Below are 27,696 nucleotides of genomic sequence, written 5' to 3' on the forward strand. Positions count from 1 at the left end.
GTTGTGTTATTAAAAACATTGCCACTGAAACCAATTTAAAAACACCTTGTCTATAAAAATACATGCTCTAGAGAAAGTAAAATGAAAGTGGATGAAATAAAAGAGAACTTCACATTTCCTGGAGGTGACTGCATTTTTTTATGAGTGGATTAACTGATAAGAAAATCCTTTGTAGATAGCTCAGACTGCTCACTATCAGTACTGTATCATCTCTCTGCACATGTGAAGAGGAGGAGGTCATGAAATGGCAAGAATTCATATCTAATTGCTCAGGAGTTGTTTGGGTAATAGGTGAAAAAGGCTGAGATCAAAGCCTTTCTATCACTTTTTAAATAAATTATTCACAAATAAATGTTTTCTTCTGTTTGGCTTCTCCTACAAGACAGGTAAATAATGTCTGCTGAAAGACATTCGCTGTTTCCTATCAAAGCTAACATTATGTTTGCTGTGTTCCAGACAGTGATCTTTGAGGGGACATTCACACTGTCATGGAGTAATACTTAAAATCCACTACAGGATCTAAAATCTAAATGTTACAGTGTTGTTGATTTACTGCTTGAGTCGAAAACATGGGAAGAACTAGCATCAGTGGAAACTAGTTCACAAAACTGAAATGCTATAAAGTGGGGAGACAAGGCTCATGGTTACTTGGATGTTACTCAAGTCATCAGTTTCAAAATGAGGGCATGTTGTGGGGTATGGGTGAGTGAGGGATACTGCTGCACTCTGAACTGCACAGTTGATCAGTAGATTACATTACAAGACTAAACTGCCAAATAACCATGCATTGAGAAATGAGTGTGTAGGGTATTGTGGTCAGTACTGCGGCTCTTTTCCAGCTCTGCATCAGTGCCCAGAGATGGTCAGAAAAAATGTCCACACCCATGGAACAACCTCACAGCCATCACAAAGAGCAGAGAGGAAACTTCAGTCCCCAGATCCAGGCTGCAATAGCATACTGCACTGGATAAGGCATGCTCTGGGATCTACAGCATATTCTTGCTCTTGCTGTGAGTCACGTCACTGCTGTAGGCATGTTTTCCTGCCCGCTAAATGGAAATAATGATGTTTCACCATAATGTTGAGAGGTCTGGAGGGAAGGTGTAAATCAAAGCTGTAAGAGGTGAGGTTTGCAGTGAGAGTAACTGATAAATACCAAAAAAGGCTTGCACTCTTTCAGGCACACAGCCCTTGAAGTTTGTGCAAGAGAGAATATCTTTTATTACTTCAACTGATACAGATGGAAGGAAACAAATCCTTGAAGGTTTGTATACCTGAAAGCTTGTCTGATATCCTCTCCCTCTCAAAATCCATTCAGATGGAAAGTATTAGCTCTCTCTGCAAAACTTTTCACTCTGATACCCTAAGATTATCACAGTCAGCATTTCTGTGAGAGTTCAATATTACGATGCTAACAAATAATGTTTTTATTACCTGCTATCTTTAGATGAAAGACCAAGGTGAAGGCACCAGGGAGGATCTGATTTGAGTTGGAAGCAACATTCCCTGAAGTGCCAAGCCTCTCAGCATTCCACTTGCAAATTGGTGTCTCACCATCTTGGTTGTCTGAATCAGTGGCATATGGTACCAGTTCATTTTGTAGTTGTCATAAAAGATGCTGCTGGTGCAATGCTCTCACTCCAGGTGAAACAGCATGGCACATGTTGCCAAAGAAGTCCTTGTAGTGAAATTGCTATATAATGAATATACTAATTAATCTGAGAGCCTATGCTAATGAGACCAATGCAAAGGCATCTGGAATCCCAGAGGGTCTGCCATTCTACTTCAATATGTACCATTATAATACTAGGGAAGGAAAGATTTTGCTAGCAGAGGGAAGCATGAATAATGTATTGCTGTGGATAATGGTAAATAGTCATTACATATTCCTCCTTGCCTTTAGATGTAATGTGCATATGTTAAAGATTTTGTTCAGAGGAAAGGATTATTTTAAACTGGGAGGTGCTGTCGAGTGTCTTGCAAATTACAGTCATGTGAACGTGGCAGATGGTACCACGGAGTCTGACAGTTGCCTATGACATCAAATTAGTTACCAGAGTCAAGATGGCCAATTTTTGCTGGATGTGTCTGGTTTGCAAGTAATAAACAAAAGAGAGGATGCCTTTCTGAATGTAGGGAGCCTGTGAAGGGTCTTGAGTAAAGACCCCCCACCCCAGTCTATCTCTTTGAAAATGCTGAAGTAGCTACCAGGGTAGGGAGCTTTGGGAACTGATTTACTATTGCCAGGCAACAGCAGAGATCTGCTGCTGTCCATGGAGCTCAGTTTCAAAGCAAAACATCCCTTTAAAAATCTTGCTACTCCTGGTGAGATTAACACTGGCCTAGAATGAGGTCAATGGAAGGAGAGTGCTGAAGAAGGCATCTTGTGGAACGCAGATATTGCTTGTGCTCAGCTACAGCTGGCTATAAGGGTAGTGTCTGCCCTGGCACAACCACTCTGAAGTCAAAGCCAAAAGGATTTTATCCAAGTCTGGCAATATCACAGCAAGGACTGCTGTGCACTGAGATCACAGTAACTGAACATGTTCAGCAGCCAGCCTGAATGGCGGTTGCTATTAGTTCAGTCACTTGAGGATATGCAGATAGAGTCCTACACTGATGTGCCAAGTAGTAACGGACTGGAAATCTGTCCATAACTGATTGTAAGTGCAGCTGCTGGAAAATTGTCACTTAAAAAAAGTAATCTGTCCTTGCTTCTGCTTATGCACAGCCAGAAATCTGCTCCTTAAAGTCTGTGTGCTTCAGTGCCCCATCTGCAAATAGGAAAATATCCCTTCCACATTTTCTCCTACATAGATTGTTAATTGGGTCAAGGATGTTTTGTAATATAGCCAAACTATTATTAGTCATGGTGGTGGGAGAGTCTGGGCTTCCTGTGCAGTATCACCTGGCTGGAGGTCCCCACAGCAAGGCTGGGGAGCTGAGTCCACTGTTCCAGTCCTGGGGAGTATGAGCTGATAGGCTTGGACTCCTCTGTGGGTATCACTGAAATATTGAATTATTCAGCCTCATAGACCAAGGGTGAATCATAACCAGAATGCTGCTGTCACCCTGATAATATCTTATAAACCCTACATTAGAATAACATCTATGGAGTTGTTCACTGCCTTGTCACAACCACACATTCATCTCTTTGTGCTTGCTCCTGGACCACCCAGTGCAGATCTGGGGAGCAGCTGTGATTCCTGGCTGGTTAAAGATGCCTGGGCACAGGTTTGAGGGGCAAAGTAAGGTGTGTGACCTGTACTGACTCATCATATATGGATGGAGTCATTCTGTGCTTAATTTACACGTGCTCTAGGTTTGACCCTCTCTATGGAATGTACTTTGCAGTAAACTGGGCAGCCTAAGGTATGGAAACAGACTGTCTGAGCAGCCTAGTCAGCAGCCTAGGGCTGCTTCATATTTGGGTGAGAAGTTGGAGATCTCTGCCCTTCTCCACCTGTTCACTGCTGTGTCGCTTGCCAGAGGTTAGCACATCTAGCTGATCTGACAGCTAGAATTGTTCACTAGCCCAATTCTATCAAAATGATCTGGATTAGCTTAAAACATTGCTAATAGTAGTTTTTTGTTTGTTGAATTTTTAAACCCATTTTGACAGAAACAGGTTAGACAGCAACTCTACGATCAATTATGCCAGCTGATGTCAGAGGCTGGTAAGCACTTAACGTACCTTAGCTGAACCCAGAACAGCATATATGACAGCAGCCACAGTGCCCACTGTATGTCCGTGTGTGGAGCAAGCAATGTGGCATGGAGGTAGGCAGATGTGTTGAGCATCACCTGACATTCTGCTTCAGGAAGACCGTGGGGGGATGTGTTTGAAAGGAATGGGAGAGAAAAAGCAATCCAGGAAAATTCAGGCCTGCTCTCTGTTTGCAGCTCTGTCATCACAGCCTGCTCTGCAATAACTTGTCCTCATGTAGGATTTGTCCCCTCTGTTTACCTTCTTGGGGCAGGAGGGATTACTCTGGCTCTGTTCATACAGAGTAATATGGAGAATGGAAAGGGTAGACTCAGTGGCATGGTGAAGTGTAGTGGTTTCACAGCTGAAAAGAGTCTCAGTGGAAGACATTAAAAGGCTGGGTTGAAGTGCTTTCATTCAGCTGTGCTTTTCTGCTCAAAAAAATTGGACTGACAAAAAAAAGGCAATCACAAGGGAGGAACTGGATATAGGAAAAAACATCCACCTGAAAGCTGAATTCCTCCTGAAAGGTCAGCAGGATTAACTTTTTACTTTTGAGAGGGACTAATGCATCACAGGTGAAAACCTACAGCAATGTGTCAGAGGTGGAAGGGAAGGAGATGTAGGTGTTTTTCCAGGGGCATTCTGGTTCATTAAATGCTTGATGAAACTTCTGGAAAAGAAATACACCACCCTCCAGGACGTCTCTTATTGAACAATTTGATTGTCAGAATATCCACACTCCAGAGTTATGATCAAAACCAGACTTAAGTTATTAAATTCCTACTTTCGAGCACTTTTAGAAATGCCTTCAGTTATTAGATTCGCAGCCTCGGGCACTCATGGGTTGATTTTTCTGCCATAAATTTTATAACTGAAGGACGCCGTTCAAGAAGTTCAAAGATGAGAACGAAGGCACAGGTTTTGTTGAGCAACTTCCCTCAGTTTTTTTAAGACAAATATTCTTGGAGGGAACTTTGTAAGCAGGCAGTGCTTAACATGAATTTGCACATCTGGAGCTCAAGACAGTGATGTTCCAGGATGTCTGTACCCAGGGCTGATAAGCTACATCTTCTCAAACTTCCAATTTGGGCCCAGCAGCCAGTGAAATAAGGCCTTGTTTCCTAATCTCCAGCCATTGGACTGATCTGACAAGACTACCAGACATTTGCAATGAAACTTTCTGGATTCAACAAACTTCTGAAACCGCATTTCTTCCCTTTGTTTCTATATTTATTTTTGACAGCATTTCTTACTATTTTCTCTCTGCATCCACCATTTGCTCAGATAGGGCTGGATTTGGTACTAAAAACACAGAAGGGCTGTGGGGCTGGCACACTAAATAAATAATGTCAACAAGATGTTTCTCCTCTGTGGAGCTGGTAATAACCCTCCCTCTATGAAGCTGTGCCAAGTTTATTTGTCTTGTCCAAACCCCAGCACAGAGAAACCAACTCCTCTGGCTTGTTTAATCTCTTTCAGCATTGAGCTGCTACTCTCAAAGTCTCTGATGCAGGGTTTCTAGAGCACGAGGAACAGAGACAAATTTGAATAGATAAAAAAGTGGAGAAAAAAGGTGCATGGCAGCAAAATTCAAAGCAACAGAAAAGTGGAATCTCCTCAGCTGGTCATCTGTGCTTTTGAGATTATTTTTAAGCTGGTGACTCTGAAATTCCTCATTAGAAGTCAATGGCAGATAAAGGAGATTGTGCTTCTAATCTATTCACGAGGAGATCATTCCAACCATGACCCCCTTCCATCCACTCGATGTAACATTTACTTTAATCAGAGAGGTAATTAAACTCCTGAGATGCGCAATCCCTATGGTTCATGTCCCAGATTAAGTGCAACAAAAGCTCTCCAGTAGTAAAAAGACAGAACCTGTGGTTATTGCTGGACCAGACAATACCTAAGGCATAAATACAAGAGAATAATTTTGGTCAAGGTTGTTCTGCCTGTCCTGGAGCACAGTGTAGGAGTCCAGGCGTGTAGGAGCCCAAGCGTTTACCTCCATGCCATTCAGTGCTACTAAATGTAGTTGATAAATGATAGAGAAAACAAAATGATGGACATAAAATTGAACCAACAGGCATAAAACTGAACCAACTTAACAGGAACTGCATGTTGGCTTGGTTGGTGCTGAGCTGGCACAGTTACAGATAATGACAGAGGAGTCAGAAGGAAAAATCTCAGTAGTAGGTGTTCAGATCTATGTAATGATTTAGGGAAGAAAAAAAAATACCTGCATTTTTCATCTCATTCAGTTTTATCAGCTGAGATTTCCAAGAAAAAATCTCATCTCCCACTGAAATGGGCAACACTGCAGCTAATCCTCTCCAAAACTGGCCGGTCTCTATTGTCCTGCTTCTGTCAATAAGCCCTGTGATTTCACATATCTCAGCTTCCAGGGACAGCTCTTCCTGGGGCTGCCTACCTGTGAACTTCCAGTTTGCATGGGAAAAGCAGATTACTTGGAAGTGAACCTCAGTCCAATGCATTCATTATTTGATTGTTTTTGTTTTCCAGCCCACACAGGCAGCTGTAAATGGCTGGGTCATCAGTCCCTTGCTGCTCTCCATTCAAGCATGGTTGCATTTGTATAGTTTTCTCTTGCAGTCAGGTTTTCAGCATCAAAAAATGTCGCTTGTCTCTAGGGCTGCTCTGACTGCCAGGCTTATGTCAGAGACTTTCCATGCCCTGGCCAGTTCTGCTGTGTGCCATCAGAAGGGAGAGCTCCTTTGGATGCCATCTGCTGATCAGCTTACGCCTCCGAGCAGAAAAACGGGGTGCCCTATTAATTATGATCCTGACTCCTGCCACAGCACATGCTCTGATTGCTTGCTGTAAATGGCTGATCCCTTCTGAGTCTGCATTAAAATGTTGACTGTTGCATTCTCCTCCACTCCGGGTGAGGGATTTTATGCCGCCTCTGGAGGTTTCCCAGGATTTCCTGGCTGTTGAATCAGGGTCGAGTTTCAGATCACAGGGTTTCAGTGTCTGTTGTTTCTTCCAGCAATATGTTTGTTCTTCCCTTGGCAGACAGGGTCTTAAAGGGAAAGTGTCCATTAAAGGGAAAGTGTCTGAGTTTCTTCAATAAGTAAAATTGTGTTTTACCAAACCACCAACGGGTTGTGCTGTGCCTGCCTGTTCCCTTGCTCCACTTGGAATTTTTCTACTCACAGTGCCAGGTAAGGGAGCAGTAGAGCAAAGTTCTGTTTCTTACTTCTTTCACTTGGATAAGGAAATTTCTGTGGGACATGCAACATGCCATGGTGACTGCAGCACAGAGAGATCTTAAAGCATCCCTAGCGTTTATGGATTAGAGCCAGGCTGGAACAAAGATAGGGCAAGCTAGCTGGAATCACAGTCAAACTTGAGGTTAGGTATTAAAACATATCACCATCAGGTTCTGCTTTCCATTGCTGATACCCTGACTTCACAGAGAAGCATTTTCCCTCCTTCCCTCCTTCCCTCCTTCCCTCCTTCCCTCCCTCCCTCCCTCCTTCCCTCCCTCCCTCCCTCCTTCCCTCCCTCCCTCCCTCCCTCCCTCCCTCCCTCCCTCCCTCCCTCCCTCCCTCCCTTCCTTCCTTCCTTCCTTCCTTCCTTCCTTCCTTCCTTCCTTCCTTCCTTCCTTCCTTCCTTCCTTCCTTCCTTCCTTCCTTCCTTCCTTCCTTCCTTCCTTCCTTCCTTCCTTCCTTCCTTCCTTCCTTCCTTCCTTCCTTCCTTCCTTCCTTCCTTCCTTCCTTCCTTCCTTCCTTCCTTCTTCTCCCTCCCTCCCTCCCTCCCTCCCTCCCTTCCTTCCTCCCTGCCTGCCTGCCTCCCTCCCTCCCTCCCTCCCTCCCTCCCTCACTGGAAGCATATATGATTTCTTTTAGCCTCAACATGGAGCTGTGATGCTTTTAGGTAACATATGTGCTGATACCACAGCCATCCCATGTGACCAATGCAACTGGGTTCAGCTGCCTCACAGGGCAATACAGCCCGTACTCTGCTGTCATACACTGGCAGCACTCAGCTTCATGTGCTTTCTGTCAGACCTTCTACATCTCTGCCTTCCAAACAAACATTAAATACTGCCAATCCTTTTCGTGCATATAAAAGCGTGTAAAATAATAGAAGTTGTGCTGTTTGGATTAGCAGAGAGATGTGGACAATCGTAAGAAACAGCCAGCTGTCTGCAAAGCCCCATTCTCTTAAACAGGGAAGAGGCAGCTAAACCTAAAGTGCTGTTGTTTTCCCTGTGAACCTGCAACAGAGAGCGGAGCAGCCAGAGGACCAACTATTGGCTGCTTTCAAAGCAAGAACTGAGGGCTGCGTCTGCAGTCAGCAGGCCATTGCTTCCCCCTTGAGTTTCCATCATACGCTAAAGAATAATTACAATCCCTGTTGAAAGAAAAAAATGGAATGCAGGACTCAGAGCTTAGCCTGTCACATCTATCCTTCAAAACTGAACTCTCCTGTTTTGAGAAAGAGTACTCTACCTTCGCCTCTGTATGCAACCATTTACCTGCAGAAGAGTCTTTATCCCTCATAATGACCACTTGGCTATGCTTCTCAGGCATCACTTACATGTTTGAAGACTGCTTTCTAAGGAGGCTTTCACAGTAGACAAGGACTCCAAAGTTGTTTGAAAGATACAGCTTGCTTCCACAAGCCACAAACCCGTAAAGTTTTTCAAAGGACTTGTTGGAAAAAGCAGAATTGCTCCTAAGACAGAGAAAAAAATGAAGCCTGAAATAGGAATCTGTTGGAATCTCCAAGGATGGCTGCTGTTACTTTTGATGCCTGCTGTGCCTGGCTCATGCATACCAGGCTATGCCACCAGATGAAAGTTCAGGAAGGAATTTTTTTTCTTGGGAAATAAAATTTATCTATTTTCATGCAATTCTCTTTCAAATTCCAAGCTTAAAGCAACCAGCAACTCTAATCCTCCATGCTGGTAATACCAGAAGGAACCGTACTTCTTACAAGTGCAGGCACTGCTGCATCAAGTGGAAATTGGAATGGGATTTATTTAACATCTTGTATGTTTGCATCAGATACTCATGGCTCAGAACCGTCATCACATCACAGCATTCAGAATTAATTTTGAGTCAGCTGAGTTGTGGTAGCTGCGAATGGTCTTCTCCTGAAGCAGATACCAGGTCATGCAATGCAATTTAATCCCTTTTCATTGCAAATGACAGTAAATTTTTTCATCTTGCCTTTCCTGTGGCTTGAGAGGAGTCATGGAGGACTCCAACAGTGCTGAGCAGACAGAGGGTCTCTTGCTTAGCAGCTTGGGCTAAAGAATTGAAGTGGCCTTGATTTGCTTTATTTTAATTTGCTTTGGATAAACTCAATCACTTCAAAAAGTTCATTTCTAATAACTGTTGCGAGTGTAGCATTGAAGAAAAACCCACAGTGTATTAAATTTGCTTTGCTTCACTCTCTAAAAGAATTTTATTTTGCAATGGATCAGCAAAGAGCAATCTGTTGAGAGTGGGTATCAGAACTTTATTTCAAAGCTCCTTCTAATTTGTTTCCTCAGCTTCGATCCCGACAGCAGCTGGGCTTCTGTAGCTGTTTACATTTAGCTCCAATAACATAAGATAATGTACTATTAGCTGCTAAACTAATGATCCTAGACCTAGCATTTTTATCGGGACCTTACCCCGTTGAGCTGACACTCCTCAGATCATTTTCTCTCTCATTAAAGTAATTAAAGTCAACATTGTTGGAAAGGCCTTCAGGCAATCAAGGACAGGGCTGATACTAATAAGCAAAGCAACGTTCACATTTATGTTTCCTTTGATCTGCAGTTTAATTGCTGGGAAGCCAGGCGCACAGCTTTTTGAGATAGGTTTTTCTGTGTGTGTGCAACCCCCCTGGGGGGAGGGCAGCAGGCAGCTGGAGCAGAGCCCTTCCCCTCCAGCCATCGTGCTGCTCTGGGGAGGCAATTCTGCCTGACAGTGCATGCCCCCAGTATCCAGTTTGCCTCTGGACCTTCTTGTTCCTGCCCTGCAACAGCCAAAGGCTTCTGAGTAATTTTTTCTTCGCTGTAGTAAATGATTTTAATGGTAAAAAAGGCAGAAATTAAAAGGGAATGGAGATTCTGTTCAGCATCTGTTTCTCTTGTGAGTAAGTTCCATGAGCAGATTTACCTTTGTGATCAAAGTCTGTATAACAGTGGGTGGGTGAGGGGAAGAACTTTGAGTGATCTGAGTCCAAACCTGGCTCTGCTGAGGGATCTCATTTACCTTGACCACATTTCCTCATTTGTGAAGGCTATTTTATAGGACTTTGCAGTTAGAGTACAGTTCCAGTGACGCCATACAAACCCGTCGTAGGGCTGCTTCATATTTCTATGGCTTTTTCCCTCCCGACTGCTACAAACACCGTTGTTTCCCTCAGGTAATGGCAGTCCTGCCGGGCTCTGCCCTTCTCACAGTCTAGCCACAAAGATCTTGCTTCTGAATAGCAAATGGCTTATTGCAACCACTTATCTGCAGCACAGAGATAGATGCTGGAGGTGATGATTAAGACCTGTCTTCTGTCAACATAAAACATAAGTTTTGAGCAGTAATAACTGCTGATGTTGAACAGTAGCCTCATGCCTTCCATGGTTGAACTCTCAGTTGCCTTTCAGTGTGCATTCCTCACCTCCTCCCTGCCTGTGCCCCTTGCACAACAGGAGTGTGCTTCACAATCATCTGGGCTGAGCTCATGATTCCTGAGAACTTCTTCTGGTGGTGCTTTTTGTCTGATGGGTCCATTCAGCCAACTGAAGAGAAGTTTCTTATTGCTGGGTTAATGAGCTGAACTTGATCAGGGAAGACTGCACCAGGTTTGGAGTTGGCTTGAGACAAGGGAGAGAGCCAGGGGCAAAGAGAGATGGAGAAGCAGCACCGTTGTTAGGAGCTGTTAGATCAGCTCGGTCCCCATCTGGTGAAGCAGAGATTTTCAAAGCTTTTAAGCTAAGTACTGCAATGCTGTGTTTTTCCCTGCTGTTCTTAGAAACTGTGACTGTTCCGCTACTTCTGGATCTCTGCTCTCTCTTCTGCATGCTGTTCTGTGCAGAACACGGCGGTACACTGCACTGTTTCAAACACCTCAGCTCTTGTCTATCAGTTTCCTGCAGCACAGGTATATGATTGCTATGGGCACCAGGGAGATTTGAAAATTAGGTCATGCCTCTATTTATGCAAAAGCACTTGACTGACTTTACTCACCTCATACTGTTAGAGAAGTAATATACGTGACAAAGCCAGAGGTTCCAGCACATAAAATACTTTAAATTACATTAAAATCTTGCAAGACTTTTTGCCGAGGATCTTAACTGGTGTGAGCAGACATCTTGAAGTGCAGCATTACATCCTTGTCTTCCCAAAAGCGCCCAGATTTTAATAAGAGTATTGTCCTTTTGTCTGTCTTCTTTTGCTCACCTCTCTATTGAACCTGAAAGCCCAGGAGAAGCTCAGTTAATTATTTCCAGTTGTTCTTTAAGACAGCTGATTAAAAGTCACTGAGGCCATAATGAAAGCCAACCAGCTTTCCAAATTCCATGTGAAAACCATTTGCCTTTTATTCCCTTAGGCTGGAGAGGGAAGATTGGAGTTAAAACTAGGGGGGAGGGGAAGGAAACAAAAATTTTCTCAAGAGAGGCAATTATGGAAATAAAGCAGCTACTATTGCTCACGAAATAGTTTTCTAAAGAGAGCATGGCACAGTTCATGCTGCAAAGCAGTCTGGTTTGAGGAGTGTGAAGAATAGATCATCTTATTGTTGCTGTTGTTTTAAAAGCAGCTTCTGAGGCAAAAGGCACTGCTCAAAGGCTCTGTTCTCAATGGATGCTGCCTGCTTAGCTTGGAAAAATGGAACTGACAGATGTATGGTTTTGTGACAAAGGTTTAAATCAACTGATTTCAGGTTGCAAAGAGAAATCCTGCTCAAGATAGTTGGCACTTCTTATCATTGGAGATTACGTGTCTGCTGAATAATTCTTTCTGAATCTTTTGCAACTGCCTGAAATTGCGGCTCAAAGATGAGCTGCTGTCTTCTATCAAATGGAACAGGAGTTCATGGTATTTACGATAAACATCTACAGATGTCTTCCAAACTCTGCTTGTTATCATTCGCACACAGTTCACTTCTGCAGTGATGTGGAAAACATGCAGCTTCACATCCTATGTGTGGGTGTAATGAGAAAATGCACTGTGGCCCTTCTGGCTTCAGGAAGCAGAGAAGAAGACCACCTTGTCCTTGACAGTTTGGCCTGATGTGAACTACCTTCTAAACTCTCCCGTGTTTCATTCCAGTATGAAAGCAGCACTTGAATACCTTGGCTGCAGTTTACAGCAGTGGCCCTAGGTCAGACCTGCCTTTCCTCCTCAGGTTGGCCCCAGCTGTCCCCTGTGGAAAGCAGGAGAAAACTGATGCAGGTCTGGAGGTGATGTGACCTCCCTGCCCAGCTGGTTATTCTGCTGGTTCGTTATTCCTTGGATTTAGGGAGATGTTAAGCATTCTCTTGGATGTTTCCATTAGGAAATGAAGCTTATTGCCAGGGTGTTTTTCTAATAGCTGATGTTTTTATCCTTTCTCTTTCTAGTTGCTCCACAGAAATACCTTTCTTATTTTAGGAGCTTGCCTTTCTAAGACCTGCACAAAAGCAAAGTGGAATCAGTGTTTTGTGAAAGACTGAGAATCAGAATTACTGTACTTTCCCTTTGCCTTCTGTGTTACAATAGGAAAATTACTTAAATGCCCTGTGCTTTGGTTTACCAATGGGATAGTCAGTGACCTCTGTAGTAATTGCCTTCAGTAGCTGGAACTGTGGATATTCAAGACAAAATTTGGACTACATGATGACACTTGATTTACACTCCTTAGTGTTTCATTTATCACTCTGCTTAGTGCTTTTGGGTTAAAACTGTGTATGTGCCTATTTCCATCTCAGCTGTTTTCAACAGTTTCAGTCATTTCTGAGAGTGAGACATAGAGAAAACGTATCATTTAGGTAGCTGGAGAGGGAAGGGCGACCACAGTGACCTTACTGCTAGCATTTCTTAACTTTCAGTGTTCTGTTTTGAAATATTGATGGTCCCTTAGTGTACTGGCTAGTATGGAATTACCCTTGTAGTATGCTGAATGCTTTGCAGAACACATAAAAATATTCTTTGCACAGATGCGTGATGTGACTGTAAACATGAGGCAGGATAAGTTCCTAAAATATCACCACGTGTTCATATATTTTAGGACTTTGCATGAATTGGGTGCTCTTCCCATCTCTACAATGATTGTTTGTTTTGGGGGGGAGGATATTTGACTCTTGCTATGATCCAGAAAATAAAAAAAAAAGGCAGCTCAGTTCCGCTAGGACTGGATATAGGAAGGTAAGTGTCAGATTGGCATGTTGGAGCGGGGGTTGTGGGTGACTACTAACAATTTATTGACACACCAAAAACAAAGTCAGTATGTCCTGAAAGGGACGATAAATCTCTTTGTTCACTGGAGCAGAATATATTGCTCCATCTACTCGGCATTACATTAATTCCAGGATGGAGGATTTCTGTCTAACCACACAAATTCCCACTGGCACCTGGCAGAGGAGGAAAAAAGAAGAGACAGGTAGTCTGTGAAGGAGGTTAGGAGAGCAACTGAACTTCTTGGAGCTTGTGGCAGCCAAGTGGGATGAATTATTAGTATAGCTAGAAACAAACGAATAAAAACCAATCCTTCTAAAAGGTCTGTGGTGCCCAGGATATTGTATTTTGCTAAGCAAACCAGAAAAGTACAGCAATAGCAGAGACTGTATAACATTCCTAGGTAATATGTGTTGTTTCCTGGGATTAGAACTGAGCAGTGCTGGGTTCAAAGTATGTATTAAAAAACAAAGTAACTCCGTCCTTCTGTTGAAAAATTTGCAAGGGCTGCCATTTTTCTATCTTACTGGTTTCTGAGGGGTAGTGATTAGTCTGTTAAGGACTCGTTGTGCTTCCCTCAACCAGTCATAAAGTCGACTTTCTCCTTTGATGACTATAACAGCGCTGAGCTCTCAACATGGATGTTAAGCTCAATTAATTTGTTAAGTGCTTCGCTGTAAGGATGAAAACTGAATTTTAAGTATTGCTCTGTCAAATTCCATCTTTCTTTGCTATCTGTGCAGAAGGTATGCAGATGCGGTTCATGCTGGTATATTCTTAGGCTGTTCCTTGCTGTGCTGTTCTGTATGGATTATTTTTACATCCTCTTAATTCCAGCACTCCATGTGCCTCTTATACAGCATATCCACAAAAGGAGTGGAGCTAAAAGAGGAGATTTCCTGGCTAAGTGCTGGCCTTAATTAAGGTGCCAGAGTTCTGTTTCAGTTATTCAGGGGTTTGGAGGCAACAAATTACAGCAGTGGAAGAGGAAGGGGGTCAAGCTGTTAGCAAATGAAGTTTGGGAGGCTGGGCTCAGCCCCAGCCTGTGCAATACCTCTGGTCTGACAGTGGGCGAGTCATTTCCTTGGCCTGTAATCCTCATCATACGGAGGGGAATCTCCTGCTGTTTGTTCAGATGATGTAAAGCTTTAGATAAGTGACATATATTTGCTATTCATGTGAAATTGGTTATTTAATTCTTCTGACATTGCCTTACTATCAGGAACAGATTTGGCAGCATTGAGCGGCTGGGGTTGCTGCAGAGGTGTGCAGGCAGCTCATCTGCCTTTTCATCTTCCTCCCAGTTTTGGTGAGGCAATTATTGGATGTCTGAGGATAATGCACCTCCTGTGGGTGATGAAGAGAAACAGCCTATGTGGAGAGAACTTTGGACACCTCCAGACTGCTTGTTTCTCTTCACTGACTGAATATACGGCTTCTGTGACTAGCTTAGACCTGTACAGCTGACTTTGAAACAGGAGCCACTGTCCCTGTTAAGACCTGTGTTAAGTTCAAGATGAGATAGGGCCTGGCTCGGTCCAACAGGCAGCCTTAGAGTTCCACAAGATGTTCATGAGTGATGGGGAACAGAAGAGAAATGTTCCTCCAGATTTGTCTGCCCAGTGCAGGATGACTTTGTTCCAAGAGGTGCTATAGCTCCTGCTGTGCTCCCTGCATGTACTGTGCAGGGTGCTTGCTTGGCAGACCTAATACCCTGCTACGATGGTTGGTTGGAGTCTGCCAACAGGCTGTCATCCTCATGCTAACAGATAGGACCATTCTTTTAAAACCCATTAGGTAGACTGTCGGTTGTTCTCTCTCCCCACTGAGGCTCTGTTGGAACAGTGCTGTTTCTGAGCAAAATATCCTGAGTATTTCTTCCAGCAAGTGAGGGCTTGACAGGAAAGAACCCAAAATATGGGGAGAATCTGAATAGAGTCATCTTTTGAGAACAGGAGCAATGCTTGACATCCTTGCACCAGCTGTGCCCTTCCGCTGCCTGCTGGTTCTTGTAGTGCTGCAAGGCCTTAGCATCTGGCTCTTCTCTAAATACTCAAATCCCTGGCACATCATCCACTGGAGAGCAGAGATGACCCATATCTCTGTGCATGGTAGGTGGATTTCCATATATTTACTGGTCATTAGGGATCTCAAGCTCTGGTAGCATTAGGATTGACAAATCAAATCTAAGCAGTCGTGCTGTGCTTCTGTATTTTCTGCCATGCTGGGCTTCGTGCCCAAGGAGACTGAGAACTGGTGCATTTACACAAGGCCTTTATCTTCTTTGCTGGACACAAATAGAAAAGAAATCCCCCCAAGTTGAGGTGTCTGAGTAGTCATGGGAACGTCTCCTTTCAAATACTCCAAGAATATCTTAATTGCAGTGGAGGGACTAGGTGTGGAAAATGATGCAGTTTGCAGCTCCTCTGCCCCATTGCAGCAGAAGCTGCTCACAAGCACGTTTCCCTTCACTAGGGATCACTGTGGATGTATAAAATCGAGTGAGATCACCCCTGCCCTAAGGGTAACAAGCAATCACTACCTGACATCTTGCATGTTCTCTCCCATCCCCAGGAGCAATTTGTAACCGGGGCTCTAATTCTGCTCACTGCTGAGTGACTCTGCTGATATCATTAGAAACAACATGTGGAAAATCTCATCCTTTGGGACTCAGATTCCTTCTACTTTTGAAGAGGGAGATGCAAACAACAAAAATAAAGAATAATAGACATAGATTTCTAGATCATAGACATAGAATTACAGTGCACTTGTTCAAGACCACAATCTTGCTAGGGTGTGTTCTTTGTAGAGAAAGTAAGGTGGTCACAGGATTGCCAGGTTAAATTGAACAGTCCTGAATGAAATTCCAAGGAAGGAAGATATCAGTATTTCCATAGAGAAGTGAAGAATTCTGAGAACAGATATTCCATTACCCTCCTTTTATTTATTGCTTCCTTCACTTTACATCACTACATTAACAATGTTGTCTGCCCAGAGAAAGTGGAATAAATATTCTCTTTCAGATAACAAATATTTCCAGATCAGTGGTGATGTCCTAAATAGGATTCTGAAGTGCACTGGGTGGCTGAATGAGAGATTGTGTTCAAAAGGTGTAAAGGGAAGCAGCATACATAGCAGTTATGGGCATGTGGTCCCCCTTAATGGACTCAAAGGGACCGTTGGTTGTGATTGAGAGAATTGGCAGTTTGCTTCACAATTCTTCCTTATGCTTGGACAGCAGAGTTTGTTTCTTACCTCATGCTCTCATCTCATACTTGTGCCTAATGGTGGGCAAACAAAGGGAAGAGAGAGTTGTGATCCCTGGTCATAAGCTGAACATACCCAGCTTCATTTCAAGACTCTGGCAACTTCAGCAACTTAGCTTAAGGACCATATATTGTGAAGCATAAGCAATCCTTTGAAACTCAGAGGAGGGTTGCTCATAAACTGGTTTATTTGCAACCAACAGGCAGGCTGAAAGCATCAACCAGAAAACTGTCTCCCCATGCCTACTGGGAAGATGTGTAATGGAGTTGCAGCAGCTCAGTACAGATGACATCTTTTGCTTAACGATATATAGCTTCTACTTTCCCTACATCTTCTGAGATGGAATTCCTCATATCCATACAAACTTCCTAATGAAACTTCCTTTCTAGATGGGCATCCGTGTGCTATTACTGAAGTCCTGCACTGCTTTTCTTCTCTTACTCCTATGGGAAACACCTGAGCATGAATAAACAAATGAAAAAATTACCAGTTTTAACAAAAAAAAACCCCTCATGCCGGTGAAATGTCTTACTTCCAAAAGTAAATGAAATCTGTGATCACTTCAAAACATGCATGTGTATTATATCAGTGGAGATTCTAGGGAGCACCTGCCATGCGCTTCTCAGACTATTTCTACACAGAACAGTTTGGGTTTCTATCTGCTCAGCTGGTGCTAGAGTTACTCTAAAGACAGAAGTTCAGCAAAAGCAGATGCCTTGTTCAGGAAGGTTCCACTTCCTGAAGGACTATTTTTACCATGTTAATGAGCAGAAGCTTAGTTTGTGTTTTATGAACCTCTGAAACAAATTATTGTCCATTCATTCCTTCTTGGTGTGCAAAGTTAACTCCTGAGGTCAACTGTGCTTTTTTTTCATAGTATCTTTGCTGCTGGTGGATGCCAAGCAATTGATTTGTGTGCGCTATGAAAATGCCAACCCAGGTAGAAAATATTTATTATTGTTTTAAGTGCCAAAAATTTACTTGGCTCTAGGAGAAATGAAATGAAGGCAGAGCCTGAGCAGAATAGGTTACTAGGTAATAAATAAAATGAAAGAGCACATTCTAGGAATTCAAACAAGGTCTTCAGAGGAGATGTAATGCTTCATATCAAGTGTGTAGGTTCACATGTCTGCTGAAAGGGGGCAGGAAAGGGTCTGTCTCTTGTAGTCATTGCTCTGTATTCAGCAAAAGCAGAACATGACCAGGAAACACAACTCTTCTGATAATGCCACTTAGCAGATGGCCCGTTAGGGAGACGGCTGGATATGTCACTGCACACCTCAAACTGATTAATTTCCCATCCTCTGTGCAGGGAGACAAATTCAAGGAGCAGGTCAGAGGGAGCAGGCAAGGATGGGGAACAAAGAACGTGTTCCATTGACTGTCACTGGGATAAAATAGGTCTGGGGGATTGCAGTGATACTGAAACCAAACCATCGAGTACGGATAATTTAAAGAATGAAAAATGGGTGGCTGGATGCTTCACTGCAGCTGACTAGTTGATTTCTCCAACAGGGCTATTTGCTTCCTTTGAAACAAAGGCATTAGGATTGCTGCTTTGAATGTTGATGCTTTCAAAGTGTGCCCAGCAAATGAAAGCTATTGGGAACATGCCTTAAATTCAGAGATGAATGAGCAGTCAGACGGGGCCAACTAATACCTGCTGGGAGGAGACTGACTTGAAGCAATGAAGCCCTGTCACAAAAAGGATGTAAATCATAGCTGGAGAATGTGCACTATTTTACTTTTACTCACTTCACTGTGACTGCTTCTTAGTGGCAGATGGGCCTGCAGTTTTGGGAGGGGGCTGTCTTGCATAGATCTGTGTGTGTTGTAGGATGGGCTTCAGAAGAACATACCACACTTGCCAAAAATAGTCACAAAAGCCTTTTGAAGCTTCATATGCGATGAGGTTGACTTCTGAACGAAAATCAGAGCTAGCTCTGATCTTTAAGCTGTTTAACCAGAGACGTTGGTCTTGCCCTTTATCTTCGTCATGTCAAGGAGTTCCTTTGAGAGTATCATCTTCACTTTACTGTCTGCACTTTGTCATCTGATATTTGAAGAGAACTTCGGGGATAATTCATTCAGTAGTTCAGGTTATTTTAAGCTTACAAAGCTTCCATGAGGAGTAGGACTGAGTACTTTGGTTCAAGTATAAATAAGTCACTGAGTTCTTACTGTAAATATCTACTCCTACAATGCTGCATAGAGAGCGATAGATTCAATCCTTAAAACTCTCAGTACAGATAGTTTAAACCTCAACCTAAATTGGCCTTGGCATTTTGAGAGTACTGGGGGATGGAGAAGCCAGGAACATGTTGTTGTCTTCCTTGCTTTTGAAAGAAAAAATTTGGAGATTGCAGTCGTTTACTCTGTATCAAGGGAGCAAGACAGACAAGAATAAACCACTTATTCTGATCTTCATCATTGAAAATGAATTCTAAAGGTCAGAATATTACTCACTATTGGGGTTGAAAAAAATTTTTTTTTCTAGTTAAAAAATCTTTAAACTGGAGTATTGCTTTATATGAATACAAAATGACAAAAGAGGAGGATAAAGGATGAGGGGAAGAAAGAAGTGTTTGCATCAGGGAATTCTTGTTTTGGGGAAGGGAGTTTGATTTCTTTTGATCTGAAGATAAATTTCTGGTTTTAAATCAGACCAGAACATTCAAGAAATCCATAACTGGGTCCTAAATTTCCTGTTTGCTGCCAGGGACTGCAGGCAGCCAGCAGAGCTGGGACCTGGTCTGGGAGATCCAGCTCCAACTGATCCAAGCACGCACAGGCATGGAGGCCCTGGATGTGAGATGTGTGCATTTTCCCTTAGTTTGGAGCACAGAGCTCACAAAATGTAACTGTCTGTCAGGGCAATAATGTCTTGCAATTGCTATCCCTAAAGCCTGCAGTACTGGTGACAAGGGCCACCACCTTCTACTTGGCACAACAAAGCGTCTCTGAAAGAGGCACTACCATGAGTTTCTTGAAAGGAAGCCCAGCATTAACATTAAATACTTATAAATACTTATTAAATACTCCATATTCAAAGTGAAATAAAATGCAGTAGAAAGCAGCTGCATAGCAAATGGATATATATGAGCTTCCAATTCTAAGTAGCTTCTCATTCTCTAGGAGAAAAGTTAATTGAAGAAATACCGTGGTCTCCTGAAGGTCTATTGGAAATTTCTTCTAACGGCTGAAAATTTTTTTGGGCTTGTCAGTCTGCTTTGAGCAAAGCCATTATAAAACAGTGATGTGGCATAAACTGCATCCAATAATAAAGCATAAAACCTTTCTTTCCCCCCCATGTGGACGTTTTCCCTCAGTGAGGTGTACAGTTCGAGATTTTTGTTTGCTTTTAACAACTTCACGTTTCTCAGATCCTTCCCTAAAAACAAAACCCAACAAACAAAACAAAAACAAGCAACCAACCAACCCACCAGATCCTGAAAGCATCCGTACTGCGTGCGATGCTGAACGCTTGCTGTTCCTTAGTCTTTTTTTTGCTCTTTTTTTGGCAACTGCTTTTGCTAGAGGGGAGAAATCAAAGATGGGTAGAAAATCAAGCTTAAAAATGTAGAAAATGTAACTTCCCTATTTTGTGGAAATGATGAAGGGGAAAAGAAAAAAAGTGATGAAAACTTTCCATTTATAAACTGGAACTGCTTGTCAAAGACTCTTCAAGATGCTTTTAGACACGCTAGCTCCCTGGCAGCAAGAATTCCCACACAAGTATCTATGATGAGAGGATAAAATGCTACGAAATCCATCCTTTTATCCTCACACATTGTTCCATGTGCATGTCATTCACTATTTCAAAATCAGCAATTTATTCAGACTTCAGGCTGTTATTGCTGTGTACAAGTTGTACCTGTTGCTGAATACCTTGAAGAAAGGTGCTTTAGAATCCCAGTCGAGACATGTCGCACTTCCATATTGCTCCAGAAATCTGTTTAGTCCACCTTTTCAGTTTAGTTGCAGAAGTAGAAAGGAATTGCCTGGGAAAACATCACAGAATTGGCTTTTCCAACCCACAGTCCTGGACATCCTGAGCAGAAGACCTGAATCTGTTCTGGGAATAAAGGAGGTGCAATGAGGACTGCGAAGCTGGTCATCTTCCAAGTCTTTCTTAGCTCCTAAACTAAACCGTATAAAAAGAAAGAGATTGGAAGAAAGCAGAAGCAAAATCCCAACCTATTGCTTAAGGAGCAAGTCTTGCCTCACCTTTTTCAGGTAAGAGCACTTATAGGCATGCTGGGAATATCTGTTACATCCCTGCCCATAAACTCAGTCCTCAGACAGGTCTACTGGCCCTTCTGAGCTGCGCATGGTACGTGCTGGAAAAACAGTTCTCAAAAGTGCTGAACCAATGCAATTCAGGTGGGAAGTGAAGCAGAGTGCTGGAAATCTCCATCTTACAGCAGCTCTCAGGCACTGCAGGACTCCCACTTCCACAGCTGGGGCTGCTGAGGTTATTAGCTCCAATTCAGATTCCCTTGGCCTCAGGTTAAATTTCAGAAGCAGCTCACACCTGCTGGATGTTTACTGTGTTTTGATTGCTTCTAGGAAGAATGATGCTGTATGTACTAACTTGGCACTGGGGAAAGAGATCTTTCCTTAATGTTCTATTCTGTCAGCTAATGAGGATAAATAGAACTAGAAAGACTTCACTGCTTTCTTTTCTGTGTGTCACAGCCCTGGTACTCTTCTTACACATCCCAAGTGTAGTGGAAATACCAACTCACTGCCTGAGCCAATGATTGAGCACCTGGTGGAAGGTAGGGCTAACCCAGGGGAGCTCAGCTGCATGCAGTGCAGTGCAATGCACCTGAGTGACTGGAAGGGCTGGAGTCATGATCCATCCCTTCACAGACCTCATTTAAGGGTTGACAGTGATGGCAAGGGTATTTTCTGCACACCTTAGGCCTTCTGAAGGTAAGCAGCTTTATTTTTAGTACCCACAGCTGCTGCATTTGAGCAAGTCTTCAGTTGCTGCAGCCTGGGACCTTGCTGTTCTCCTGTTGCTGCTGTGCTTTCTATCACATTACATCAAGCACAAACACATATAGCTTTATTTTGTGCTGACTGCTTGCTGGGGTCTAGTTGTAAGTGCAAGTGGCTTGGTGTAGGCCAAAAGCTCATGAACTGCATTGTGTCCTTCCTTGCCATGGTAGCAGGAGACATAAGGGAGTTTCAGGCAGCCTTATGCAGGGGAGAAGAAGAGTAATTTCAAGTCATAGCTGTGCTTCTTTTCTGTGCTGTGGGTTCTGGTCCTATGCTGTGGCTCCCAGCTCTTAGTCATGAAATTGAGCAGAACATGTAATGTTTATGTTGGTTAATTGAAAGCACTTTTCCCTGGAGGATGCTTACAGTGCAAGCCATTACATCACAATTAAAACTTGTTTGATATCCACGCCTGTATGAGTATCATAGGCCATTTCTGAAAGAATGAATCGCTCTACTTATGGTTCTTACAGTTCCATTTTGTGCAAGAATGCAGGGTCTGGTTGTCTTTCTCAACCAGTGACCTGGCTTAACACATCCAGTATCTACCAGCAGCTGTGTCTGATACCTCTGATACTTCTAAGAAAGGCAGTTAGTTCTCTGGAAGACTGTGCACCTTCCTAAACACCGAAGTGGTTAAGTGCAATAGATTATTTTATGCCTGCTAAAGCCAGCTGATTCTTCAAAGCATAATGCCTTAAGAAAAGCCCTTCTGATGCTATATTCTGGTGCTATGTAAGGTCACTAGCCTTGCACCAGTGTTTATATGACTTGATATTGGAGAGGAGGTTGTCCTTGACTGTGTAACACTGCATTTTGATGATCCTTTATTTACTCAGTCAAAAAGTGGCCTGACATAGAAGTGCATGCAGCCCCTTGGCTGACCTACGTTTTTTGGGCCTAGGGTATAAAAAATGTGCTCCACACACATGCACTGTTATCCGTTCAGGCCAGTGACTGCTGACAGCCAGCAGCTGATGAGTGCTGGCTGTGGGACAGAGTAGTTAGTATGGGTCCTGTACCTGGTGCAAGACGGGCTGGGTTGCACCAGCAATGAACCAGCATCTCAGATGCTGCCCCAGCTGGCTTTGCTGTCACTGGAACAGGAAAGTAGTGAACTTTTCTTGGAGTTTTCTAGAAAGGAGCATTAATGAGTTCCAAAACCTGAAACTCTTATTTGAATTGCAACCAACCTTTCTATTTATGTGCTCTGATAACTGTAATTCTCTTTTCTTTTTTGTGTGTGAAGGGATAATTTGATGGTTGAGTATAGAAAGTTACTTGTGACATGCTGAAGAAGTAAACAGTGGCAGTGCTGATACTGCAAGCTAATTTTGCAGCGGCTGGTGAATGCTTCAATGCAAAGGGCATTTATTTTGAATGTGTTACAATTTTCTGAAAGCAAGCCTCAGCTGTAAAAAGTTGCTGGTGACACTTTGAAACAATCTGAACCTTATATGGTTATTTCTGACTATAGCCAGAGGCTGTAGAATGGGTTGGGTTTGAAAGGGACCTTAAAGACCATCCAATTCCAACTCCTGCCATGGGTAGGGACACCACCCCCAGCACAGCAGGCTGCCCATGGCCCCAGCCACTCTGGTCTCGGCCACATCTGCACTCGTGTACTCGCATCTCTCGAGGCATCCTCACCGCTCTCATATTGAATAATTTCTTCCTTGTGTCTAATCCTCTTCTCTTCTGAACTTTTTATCCCTGGTCCTATCACTGTAGTGCCTGACAGCCCCAATTTATTGCAGAGTAGCAGCTGAGGACTGGAACTGTTCATGTTTTCAGTGGCAATAGAAAGCAAATCCTTCCATTGAACCTGGATTAATTTCCTAGACGGGCTTTTAGTGAATGTCAAATTGGGATTTGATTTTAATTTTCTATGAGTAACTAACTATACTGCTCTATCACAGTGATTGCTACTAGCCAGGTAATTACAAGCACATTATGTAAAAACAGCATCTTAAATCCAGTTTAATATTAATCTATGTCAAATTTACAGTGACAAGGTGCTATTCTTACTAAGGGATATTGATGTAATGATACCCTTACAGGAATACAACACTAAAACACAGCAAGCAGACGTTTCCTTTAGAGGAAATGAAGGATGTAGTTTGCTCTCAGAGCCACTTCTATTTCTATAACTTCTGTTTTATGGTGCTGCCTGCTAGCAATTATGTTCCTTTATTTTCCTTTTGATGAAGAGAAGTTCAAATTTGAGAAAGAAATTTGGAGGAACGTACCAAGCTCTCAGGGATGTGCTTCAAATACCAGGATTTGAGGAATTTAATTCCTGGATCTGCTCTGAGCAAAAGGAAGACACTTAAGTGGAAATCAGTGGAACTGCTCAATTCTCCCTTCCTCTCTGTTCTGTCTTAAGGAGCCCCTTGCCCTCTTTGGCACGGGGGGTTGCTGGGGCCCTGCATGCAGAGATGTGTAGGCAGCTGTGTGGTGGGCCTGAAAGGGGCTCCTCTGCTCAGTCTGGTTCTGTGTAGGAGAATGAGTCCTTGAAAAATGAAAGTTTGGAAAACAACAAAAAATGGGGAGAAATAATACAACCCAAACTGCAAACCCAATACAGCTTTGATTTATTTTTATTTATTTATTGGTTGCTGTTAGAAAACCATTCAGCAAGTTGTATTGTGTTGATTTCAGCATCAGTCCAGACCTGCATTGTCTCAGTAGTGGATGGGAGTTGTGGGGTTTTTTGTTATGCTTCCCCATTCTTGCTAAAAGCAATCTCCTGCATTGTGAACGTGAGCCGTCCACGATGCAATTCAGTCACCAAAAGCATGGTGGTGACTATTACAGAACATGAGCAGTTCTGCTGCAGTGTTTGGCAAGGGGACAGGAGGAGACATCAAAGCTGATGCACTATGCACCAGCATCCCCAAACAGAAATTCTCATTTCAAGCTTTTCATCTTGCCAGGGTTTTTTGCACTTTAAAAATGTTAAAATACTGCTGTTCTTTCCACAGGAAGGCATTTTTGTTTCTCAGTTTACAGCTGCTTTCGTGTTTGTTTCTTCAAACTTTCCCACATCCTGGTGGAATTTTGATACCATTTTCTGCTGTGCATGAGATACATTGCAACAAGCAAGAAAAGCTGGAAATCAGTCCATATGCCACCAAATGTCCAGCTTGTATATCCAGAATTTGCACAGATCCAAAGCTTAAATACTTCATGACCATAATTGCTTTTTCCTCTCCTGAGAATTTGGTCTCAGTTTGTAAAAACTCAGCTCAATGACAACCACGGTTCTTGATGGTCTTAACAAAAATTAGGTATATATTGCTGTCTCTGTCCTTTGGTATGACCTTTCTTTTTTCTTTAAAATGAAGTTGAGTTAGTCCTCATTCACCAAGTGTTCCAGGTTGGCCTATATTGAAAACTTGGAGCCATCAATATTTACCACTTCACGGGCTGCTGTTTTTGCCAACTTAGCAATTATTGTGACTTTCCTCCGAGGCAGTGGTAGAATTATTGACTAATGTTTGACAGAACCGGGCTGTGAGGAGATTTGGGACACAAGGGAGAATTAGAAACGTGCTGGATTTTGGCTTCTCAGATGCATAACACTTCAATGCCTTGTGCAGCATACTGGGTTTGTACCGTTACTGATCAGTAGGTGTAATTTCTGATCAACTATCTTTACAGCAATATAGCTATATTACCTTTGTCACCCTGCTGTGCCAGACCTTTAGTCTCAGCAAAGGGAAAAATAAATGTGTATTTGCTTGACAAGAGTGAGACCAAAGCCATGGCCGGCAACTGAGCGAGGTCTAGGCCAGCTGTGCCTCTTGGTGCTGATGGTATGACAAATATTAATGCAAGTATTATTCATGTTATGAATCCTGCTGCCCTTTCTTGTTGTAAAGGCATTATTTTCCATAAGAGCTCCATTGGTAGTCCTAACATGTGCTGATATCCAGCCTAAGTATGATCAGTTTTCATTATGTTTCTGTCTAGTTCATAATGGGGCACAGAGCATTCTGAGCCGTGGTGCAGGTAATGTTTCAAATAAAATAAAAGGAATTAAATACAATGCAGATGTTACAGCACATCAGTCTCTATTTCAGTGCCTGCCAGAAGAGACAACGATGAATGATGGTAGGAAGGAAAGGTGCTAAAAGCTTGGCAACAGAGTTATTGTCTGTGATCTTTAAGGTAAGTGAGCCAGGAACCAAGGAACTGCAAATCCTGCACGTGGCAGAGCTAGAGGAGGGAAGAATTGGAGATCTTAGGCAGTGCAGTTCAGAAACAACTATTTGTGTGTCAGGAATGGAATAACCAGTGTGCTGTCTCACTCTGATAGTGAGTTAGAATTAGCTTTTTTGTAGGTATGTCTGTAGGCTAACAGGGTAGCAGTACAGATTTCTTAAGAGAAAAGGAGTATGTAGGGCTTCTGATTCAGTTATGAAGCATATAAAAGGATGAGTTTACGTTTTTGGTCAGCTGTTCTCCATTCAGTTAAACCTGAAATGAGATTGACTGCATTAAAGCTGTTCTTTGCTGAGTTCATCCATTGTTTATAAAGGAAATTTAAGAGACATAAGGGGCTTTTAAAGATAATAACATTGGGTTAAAGCTGTATTGTATTATCATGCTTTGGAAGGATGCTTCCTGGTCTGATTTTATGATATTGCAGTTAAATGAAAATGAGTTAGCATGCCAGCTTCCCTGAATTGGGTTTCTATTTTTTTTTTATTTTTATTTTTAATTTCTGCTTTTAAAAAGAGTGCCTTCTGAAAAGCAAGGAGCATCTCCCTCTTGGTACCTTCCGCAGTGGATGCTGAAGAAAACGAGATGTTCCTACCCTGCTATGAAATGAGGTCACCCAGGGCAAAGCGAAATCATGCTGTTGAAATACTACACGGCATTATTTTCATTAGCAGTGGCTCAGCTGCACAACGCTTTACTTCTGGCTTTGCTAAAAACAAGATGCGTTGGGAAGGTGTAAATATTTCAGTTGCAGGTTAAAGGGTCCCAGGTTCAGTGCCTGCCACTGGAAGTTTGGTCTCAGTCTGCATCTCTGCCATCACTAATCAGGACAGTAATCCACTCCTGTTTGGATCGTTGTCCACTTTCTAGTTTTAAAGATGTTGTCTCGAATTTACCTGTCTGGTGTGCAGCTGTGTTAACCCAAAATTCAGGCTGTTTCCTCTAGAAGATCACAATCTCTATGCCTTGACCCATGTGATGCACACAAAGGAATGAAGCATTACTGTTGCTTTGTGTTCCTATTGATTCTATGAATAAATGATAGGCTCCGTGTAATGATGAAGTGGTAACTGTAGTTTCCTTAAGGGTGTAAGTGCCAACTAAATGTTTAAACCCTGTGTAAATAATTGAAGTATCAGCCTCTCTTTGAGGGGAGGTGATGGGGTTATAATTTCACCTCTCCCTGACTGATCTGCTGCTTGGTGCAGTACCTTCATCTGGGAAACAGAAGCTGTTTAGAAGGCTGCCTACAGTGTTTTTAAACCAGGTTTTTCTTATTTCTGCCAGTGTGTCAGTGAAGCATTTTAGCATTGCTCTGACAGCTGCACAGGTGGGCTGAGCTCATACTCCAAGGAATACCTTGTTAAGGTTTGAAAACCCAGTTCTCTAATGTTTTGTCATTTGGGCTTTTTATTCCTTTATGGATTTCACAAACAGTGAGGCAATTTGGGAGGTTCTGAGTGTCTCATCTTTATGAAACAAAAGGCATTTACAGGATTCAGGAAACTGACCTGGGAGAAGGTGAAGGCTGGGAAAAATGCAGAAAGAAGTCAAGTCAACCTGGAGCATAAATATCATCACAAGGTTACTATTTAGCAGCACTTTGCTAAGGAGAGCAAGATGCTTTGTTGTAGTGGGCAAAGAGAGGAAAAAATGTAGATCCCTCCTTAGCAGTTTGTGTAAATTCAGCAAAAGAAGCACGAGAATTTAAACCTCTCAGTGAGGAAGTGCAGTAAACCTGTAACAGTTTGCTGTGGCAGAGATCAGGTTGTTCTTGCTAACAAAGCACTTGCCTTTGTAGCCCATTTCTTTGTGAGCTGATGTATGTGTAACACGGGTGATAGCAGTGGGTTGGTGTCTCGTGTCCTCGTGAGATGTTAATGAAGGCAGGATGCATTTTCCAAGATGTTGACTGTGTTAATCTTCAGAGTGAGTTCCTCTAGTGATACTGCAGGGTAGATAGAGCCACTAGAGGAAGATATATGAGAAATACTGCGATGTTCCCAGCCGGCAGAAAGCGTTTGCTGATGTGTATATAAATTCCCATCCTCTGAGAGTACAAACAGAGTAGTAAGAGACAGGGAAACT

General features: G+C 42.8%; 1 protein-coding gene and 1 long non-coding RNA gene across 3 annotated transcripts in view; one reads left to right on the plus strand and one right to left on the minus strand.

Annotated features, from left to right (window-relative positions):
- The window catches only part of ASIC2 (acid sensing ion channel subunit 2), a 418,256-nt gene that overhangs the window by 118,200 nt on the left and 272,360 nt on the right, over nucleotides 1-27,696 (plus strand). The gene's annotated exons all lie outside the window — the stretch shown is intronic.
- Nucleotides 17,154-20,833, minus strand: LOC125684667 (uncharacterized). Its single transcript, XR_007373314.1, has 2 exons — nucleotides 20,602-20,833; nucleotides 17,154-20,518 (listed from the first exon to the last, which is right to left on the minus strand). It is a non-coding gene; the product is annotated as an uncharacterized LOC125684667 (long non-coding RNA).

The sequence above is a fragment of the Lagopus muta genome, chromosome 25, assembly GCF_023343835.1.
Source record: "Lagopus muta isolate bLagMut1 chromosome 25, bLagMut1 primary, whole genome shotgun sequence".
Classification (NCBI taxonomy): domain Eukaryota; kingdom Metazoa; phylum Chordata; class Aves; order Galliformes; family Phasianidae; genus Lagopus; species Lagopus muta.